Source organism: Caretta caretta, chromosome 20, assembly GCF_965140235.1.
Source record: "Caretta caretta isolate rCarCar2 chromosome 20, rCarCar1.hap1, whole genome shotgun sequence".
Lineage (NCBI taxonomy): Eukaryota > Metazoa > Chordata > Testudines > Cheloniidae > Caretta > Caretta caretta.
In genome coordinates, this window is record NC_134225.1 from 12643065 (window position 1) to 12650444 (window position 7380).

Here is a 7380-nt window from a genome sequence, read left to right on the forward strand (position 1 = left end):
GGGTTCCAAGGTACAATAGAGAGTGTTGGGCCTGCTCTATACCATTTTTATGTGAGAGGGTTGGAATGATTCCGTTTTTGCAGAGAATTTTGAGATTTCAAATTTTGGTTTTGTTCCTATTTGTGGGACTCCCTCTCCCCAAACTTCAAAACTCTTTGTGAAACAGAATTACTATTCTCAACCGAGCTCTATTGAAAGCCTTGGGTCCGGGCAGTCTGCTCTCGGTGCTGGGAACCCAGGTGCTGGGAACCCAGGAAACTGTGGGAGCTAGACGTGCCAGGGAGTTGCAAATTTGAGAGCCAGGGTCCCAGACGCTGTGGGTTTGGAAGCCCACGATCCCAGTCAGCCTGCTAGATCGGCTTCCAAGGAGCTGAATGGGTGCACTGTCAAGACAGCAGGCAGGTTTCTAAGGACTCCGCCTGGCTTCTGGAGGAATTTCATCAAAATGGAACTGTCGCTAAAATAGTTTGATGAATCAGCAAATTCAAATCAAAAATTCGTTCATGAAAGTGTTTCCGACTAGCTGTAGTTGGAATCCCTCAACTTTAGCGTAGAAGAGATGGCTGTGCGAGGTACCTGATGTGATTGTCCCTTAGTTACTAACTTGTGGGGCTTTCTTGGCTGTAGGAGGACGATGCTCTTCGTTTATTGTCCTTTGTCCTATTTGGCATCCTGGCCCGCCTGACCAAAAGAAAATGGAAGGGCTATTTCGCCGAGCAGGTTAGACAGAGCTGGGTCACACTTCTGCTGCACCTGCAAGACCCGAACCCCAGGGTTTCAGTGGTAAGACCGAGAGTGACTTATTTACTAAGCCAAAGGAATCTTCCTCCCAATGCCAGGGGAGATCTGCTATTCCTGCCTGCTGTGGAGGCCCAAATTCTCCCCTCAGTTCATTGCCCTCCTGCTGAGTCAGTTCCCGCCAGGTTGCTCCATGGCTGCCTCACCAGAATCCAAGATAGGTCATGGGTCTGAGCCCGACAGCTCTCTATTCCTGTCTGTCTCTGCACCCCAGGCCCCTGCCTCCCCAGAACAGAAGAGAGATCTGGTGCAGCAGCTTTCATAGGTAGATCTGTTCCAAAAAGACATTGATGCTACCTCTAGGTTGCAGTGGAAGCTCTCCCCTCTATTAGTTATTCCTGCATGTTTTCTGCCAATTACATCCAGATGAATCCCTTTTTATCCTGGAATAGATGAGCAGGCAAGCAGATGAGTTCCCTTTGAATGACCATAGCACTCAGTAGGGAACAATTAAATGGTGTGACACGCTTTCTTTTTTTCAGGAATGCAGAGCTACGTTTCACCTCTGTGTCCCGTTTTTGGGACTGAAGAGGCTCCAAACTGCAGTGAATGAACACCTTGATAGCACAGCTGAGCTGAAGCCTGAGGAGCTCCAGGTGGACATTTGCAGACACCTTGTGAGTGAGCTGTTGAAGTGTCTGAGATTCTTGACTGGAGTGGCGTGTGGTGGTGTTGAGGTGTGCGGGAGATGTGTGATGGGTAATGGAAATAACGGTCAGAGTGGGATATATGACTGAGGGTGATGGAAAATGTAAATCTGCCACAGATCCCCATTTTTCCCACGTCCACCCAGTCACCTGTTCTTTCTCTGATTTACCTGTGGCTCGTAAAAGCATGTGCTGGCAGTCAAAGGGCACTTCTAGCCAGAGAGAGCTCATGTGTCCCTGATTTCCTCTAGGCCAAAGAGAATGCCGAGCTGCTGGAGAACTTGTACAAAAGCACCATCACGTACTTCTGTAGCAGCTGGGAAGAGATGCGGGCAGTTGCAGCCAAGTTAGCTGGTGAGAGATGATGCCCAGTGTCCCTTTTGGTATTCCCATTGAGGGAGAGAGAAGAAAATCCCACTGTGCAGCCATTAATCTCTCTGTGCCTCAGCTTCCCATACATAAATGGGGATGTTAATATCCCTACCTCTCCAGTGTGGTGGTCGGAGGAAATCATGACTTGCTATAAAGTGCTTTGGGATTGTTGCAGGGAAAGCATGGTGCAGTCATTTAGTAGTAAAGGCTGGGACACTGTCTCGTAGGGCATGTTTACACTTGGAGCTGGGGGTCTAATTCCCAGCTTGATGAGACATACCCGCACTAGCCCTGAGTGCCAAAAATAGAGAGTAGCTGCGATGGCAGGAGCAGCAGGAAGTTTAGGCACCCCAAGTATGATCCCATCCAAACCCCAAAGTTGATTCTCAAGGTGGCTAGCTCCTCCCACTGCTCGTGCTGCTTTAGCTACATTCTAATTTTAGCATGCGAGCGCTGTCCGAGCTAGAGTGGGCCTGTCCCATTGAACTGGGAGTGATCTCCCTCGCTCAAAGTGCAGACCCACCCACAGTGTTGCTCAGTGCTCTTCACTACTACTTCATCATTGGGAGGCATGCAGCCCACCTGCCCTCAGCGCCTGCTGTTTCAGGTTCCTGGCCACACCACCTTGTCAAGGAGGCAAAAGGTTCCTCCGCTTTGGCCCTGTGCCCTCTTCTCCCAAGCATACCCAGGTGAGACAGGCAGGCGTTGTGCCCTAAGTCTCACCTATCAGTCACCTTGTGGGATCCCTGCTTAGAACTCACTTATTCCTGGCCCCAGTCCTTTGCTCAGACCACTAGACCAAGACACTAGCTTAGTATGTCTCCAATAACTGACAGCAGTGGCAAGAGGAACACAGACTCTTTAAAGCAAATGGGTTTTGTGTAAAGATTCTTAAAAAAAAAAAAAAGTCTTTCTCATTCTCTTCAGTGTGGACTCTAAACTGCACTAGCATCCTCTTGCCCACAGCTCACCCTTAGGCCCACAGTAGGAGAGGCCAAAGACCTGTCTAGGGGCTGCTAATATCACTTTGCACTCAACAAGGGAAGGTTTTATTGTTGTTGTTTGTTTTCCATTGCGTATTTAGGCATCATCCTGGAACACACAGACAGGCAGCGTATGAAATGGCTGGACCTGGACCATCTGCTGATGTGTAAGTAATAAATACAGCTGAAGTTCTGCTCATCCGTGAGTTCTAAAGGAATTTAGCTGACAAGCAGCTGTAACCGATAGCACTGGTGCAAAGTGCATCAGCCACACGTCAAAGGACAAATTCACTCTTGCCCAGTAGAAAGTCAGCTTTAATTTCCCCTGAAGGAGGAAGCTGCAGAGGGTGTGATGTGAGTCCGTGCATCTCCTGGTTGTCCTGGCAAGGCTCCCTCCGCAGCCAGTGCTATCCACTCTTTGGGCTTTATTGGCTCTCTGTGGACTCCCCAGGTGAGGAGAAATTGTAGCCACTTTCTGCTACCCCAAATTTCCCACCAGCAATTTTTCTTCCAGTAGGTGCCCTGCATCCTGCACTAAGCAGCTTGGACCTGGCCTCTGTTCAATTCCAGGGTTATTGGAGCTCAGACAGTGGCTCTTGAATAGAGATGGAAAATAAACTTAAAAGTGGAAGCTATTGAAACAATGGACCTTCTTCCATTTACAGCAGAGTGGATGACTTTCTGGTCGAGTCAGGGTCTCCCCGCTTGTTGGGAGCATGGAAGGGAGCCAATGGAGGAAGCTAAAGCTTTCTTTGTATTGGAGAGCTTCTGTAGCGTGGTATTCAGAGGTAGTAAGTCTCCAGCTATTTCCGGCACAGGTGACAAGATGAAAAGTGAGGCATATTCATCTCTCATGTATTTTCCACCCCAATAGAAGGACTGAGCCTAGTTTCACATTTTACCATGTGATCATTCTGCTCTGGTACTTCAAGATTCTGTGATCACGCTTAGCTGTCATTTGACAGTCTGTATACTAACATGTTGTCCTGTGTCATTTCAGCTCTCCAAGTCCTCAAGAAAGACCCAAGTCCCTCTGTCCAGCTGGTGGCAACGGAGGTCATAAGTGATATCTGTCCTGGCCGAGTGCTTGGGGACTGAAGCGGAACGGAGACAAACAGAAGAAGGCGCTCCAGTAGTATAAGGGCCCTACCGTCAATCAAACGTTAACCCCACCCTTGGCCCTCGTAAGCCTTGCCCACCGGTCACTGGAAGTCCCAAGCCATGAGGTATTACTTCCAGGGTCAAGGCGGACAAATGACCGGAAGCAAGGTGTGTCATGTGACCCCTCTAAGAACTCCTCCCATTGTCCTCTACCAATCGGGATGGGTTTCGCCCTGATAGGAACGCCCCAAGAGAAGATTTGACCAATCAGGGGGAGTTCCGGGGCAGGATGACCTGTCTGGAAGTGGTTCGTGTGACCCCTCTAAGAATTCCTCCCACCACCCTCTACCAATCAGGAGGGGTTTCAGCCACTGGAAACCACCCCGAGAGGAGGTTTGACCAATCATGGGGAGTTCCAGGGCAGGATGACCTGTCTGGAAGTGGTTTGTGTGACCCCTCTAAGAATTCCTCCCACCGCCCTCTACCAATCAGGAGGGGTTTCAGCCACTGGAAACCACCCCGAGAGGAGGTTTGACCAATCATGGGGAGTTCCGGGGTGGGGTGATCTGTCTGGAAGTGGTTTGTGTGACCCCTCTAAGAATTCCTCCCACCGCCCTCTACCAATCAGGAGGGGTTTCAGCCACTGGAAACCACCCCGAGAGGAGGTTTGACCAATCATGGGGAGTTCCGGGGTGGGGTGATCTGTCTGGAAGTGGTTTGTGTGACCCCCCCCTAAGAATTCCTCCCACCGCCCTCTACCAATCAGGAGGGGTTTCAGCCACTGGGGACCACCCCGAGAGGAGATTTGACCAACTGGGGGGAGTTCCAGGGTGGGGTGACCCGTCTGGAAGTGCTTCGTGTGACCCCTCTAAGAACTCCTCCCACCACCTTCTACCAATCGCGATGGGTTTTGGCTGCAGAGGACCGCCCTGAGAAGAGATTTGACCAAAATGGGGCAGGTTCTCGGATTGGGTGAACCATCCAGAAGAGGGTCATGTGACCCCTCTAAGAACTCCTCCCAACGCCCTCTGCCAATCAGAGTGCAGCACCATCACCCCACAAGTCCCAGCACTGGGCAGAGGAAGCCATCTCTTACCAAGAAGACATGTTTTAGAAATTGTGGAAAGGCTGAGAGGAAACATGGACTCCTTTACCACCCCCGTGAGACCTTCAGATTTTGTTTTCGCTCCGAGGACCTTTGGAGTTGTGTGGAGAAAGCGCTGCAGCAGTGACAGTTCCGAGGAGGGCCCTTTGACTCAACCGTTGATGGCTACGTCGGAACCTGACCCCAAAATCCAAACCTTTGTGAGGCACCCCAGTGAGTGTGACAGCCTCTCATTGTCCATGCCCTAAAGTTGGAAGGCGATTGTGGCTTGGGGGAGTCACAAGGTGAACGGGAAAGATGGCGCTCAGGTAAATGAATGATTAAGAAGCGACTGTTGATCATGGGGGTGTAATGGGGTTCGGAATCGACCTGGCATTGCATAAATCTAAAAACAGGCAGTGGGGTGCTTACACTGTTTTTTGTCTGAAAATCTCTCAACAGCTCGACGATGCCTTTCTAGAGGCCTTTGAGAAGTTGCACATCGGTAGCCCTGTGGGAGTAAATCCATCGCGCATCAGCTGTTTTTGCTCCTGTCTGAGACCCAGATCTCAAGAGGAAAATCCAGAAAAGGACAAAAATGGAAGAATGAACCAGCTCAGACTCCCTCATGGAAGGGGTCATGGCGTCCTTTGTTTCAGGCGGCTGTAAAAGATTGTGTTAAACCAGGCGATTAATAAAACTTATTTAAATGTGTCAGAATGAACGTGTCCCCCTCCATACTTGTGTTCTTAAAAGACGGTCCCAGGAAGAGTCATGTCTCCGCAGACGGCTCTGTTAAAGAAAATCTGTTAAACCCCCAGGAAAGTTGGGGGCTTTGACGGGGTCAATCTTCTTTTTCAAGTGGCCAAAAAGCATCATAAAACTTTTGGTTTCTTGACTTCTTAAATAGAAGACAGGTAGGAGCTTGGCTTTCACACCAGGATGCTTACACTTTACACAAACCAGCTCGAATACGTTTTAAAAGAACCAAGACCGTTCTTTCAGATGTGGACGCGCAATGGCAGGCAGATTTGGTCCGTATGCACTGGTTCTCCAAACACAACAGCGGTTTTAAGTACATCTTAACAGTGATAGACGTTCTATCCAAATATGCCTGGGCCTTAGGCCTAAAAGACAAGATGAGTGGTGAGGTATCCAAGGCCTTTGAAGCTATTTTTAGCCAAGGTCGCGTGCCTCAAAAATGACAAACTAATCGGTGGAAAGAATTTTGAAACAGACCTTTTAGCAGATTGTTGAAACGGCACAGCGTTAACGCTTTTTGTTACTGATAATGAAGTCAAAGCAGGGGTTGTGGAGCGATTTAACAGAACTTGAAAAAGATGCGGAGGATGTGGCGATATTTTACAGCCCATAATGCCTTTCGCCACCTTGACCTGTTACCTGACTTTATGAAGAGTTACAACCAGAGCTTTTACAGAACTCTACGTACCAGACCCGCTGATGTTAACCCTTCCAATTCTCTGAAGATATGGAAACTGGTTGATAGAGATGGTTTTAAAATAAAACCGGTTGTTGCCCCTTTTAGAAAAGGCGACCACGTGAGACTCTCTCTAAAACCAAAGGAGCTTTTGAAAAAGGTTGTGAACAGACGTTTACCAATGAGATATTTATAGTGGATGAAGCCTTAACCAGGAGCCAGAGACCTGTATACCGATTAAAAGATTACGAGGGTGAGACAGTTACTGGATCTTTTTACCCTGAAGATTTACAAAAAGTAAACCCCAAAGGAGACAGGATTTGCCGGATCGAAAAAGTTCTAGCGGAGAAAGGAAAAGGGAGAAAAAAGCAGCTACTGGTGAAATGGTTTGCCGGGGGGACGGGGACGATAAGTTTACCAGCTGGGTGGAAGCTTCTCAATTCTGACGTTTAGACACAAACAAACAAAAAGATTCCTCCTGCAAAGACTGAGGGAGAGAAAAATGAGCGACGGCAGGTGTTACATGACTTTGCCCAGCAATGCCAGCTCTGCAGTTTTTCCTCAAAACACCAGCTCGAACTTTACAATACAGCTAATTAATCCCTTGGGTCTCCCGGGTGCCTGGAAGGTGGGGTTAGTGGAAATACAACACCCGCACAGCTGGAACACTATCCGTGAGAACACCCCTTTTGAAATCACCTTTGAAGATATGGCATAGAGTTTTATCCTACGACGAGGTTATTACTCGTCCATACCCGAATGATTGGATCATATGAACAGTACCGTCGCTCGTCCTCCCCCACCGCCTGAGGTGGTCATGAACTATGACCCTGTGGGTAGAAAAGTTAGCCTTAAATCCGCTGATTTTACTTTTATGTTTTCTACCAGCAGGGAGCTAGCTAACATTCTAGGTTTGGGCCCCAAGCGCAGTGTCCAAAAATTCCCCTTCTGGGCAGA

At 48.8% G+C, this 7380-nt stretch overlaps 1 long non-coding RNA gene across 1 annotated transcript; it reads left to right on the forward strand.

Annotated features, from left to right (window-relative positions):
- Positions 1-1215: 1215 nt before the first annotated feature.
- On the forward strand, positions 1216-2967 carry LOC142069656 (uncharacterized). The gene is made up of 3 exons (XR_012665588.1): positions 1216-1415; positions 1697-1799; positions 2902-2967. It is a non-coding gene; the product is annotated as an uncharacterized LOC142069656 (long non-coding RNA).
- Positions 2968-7380: the final 4413 nt, after the last annotated feature.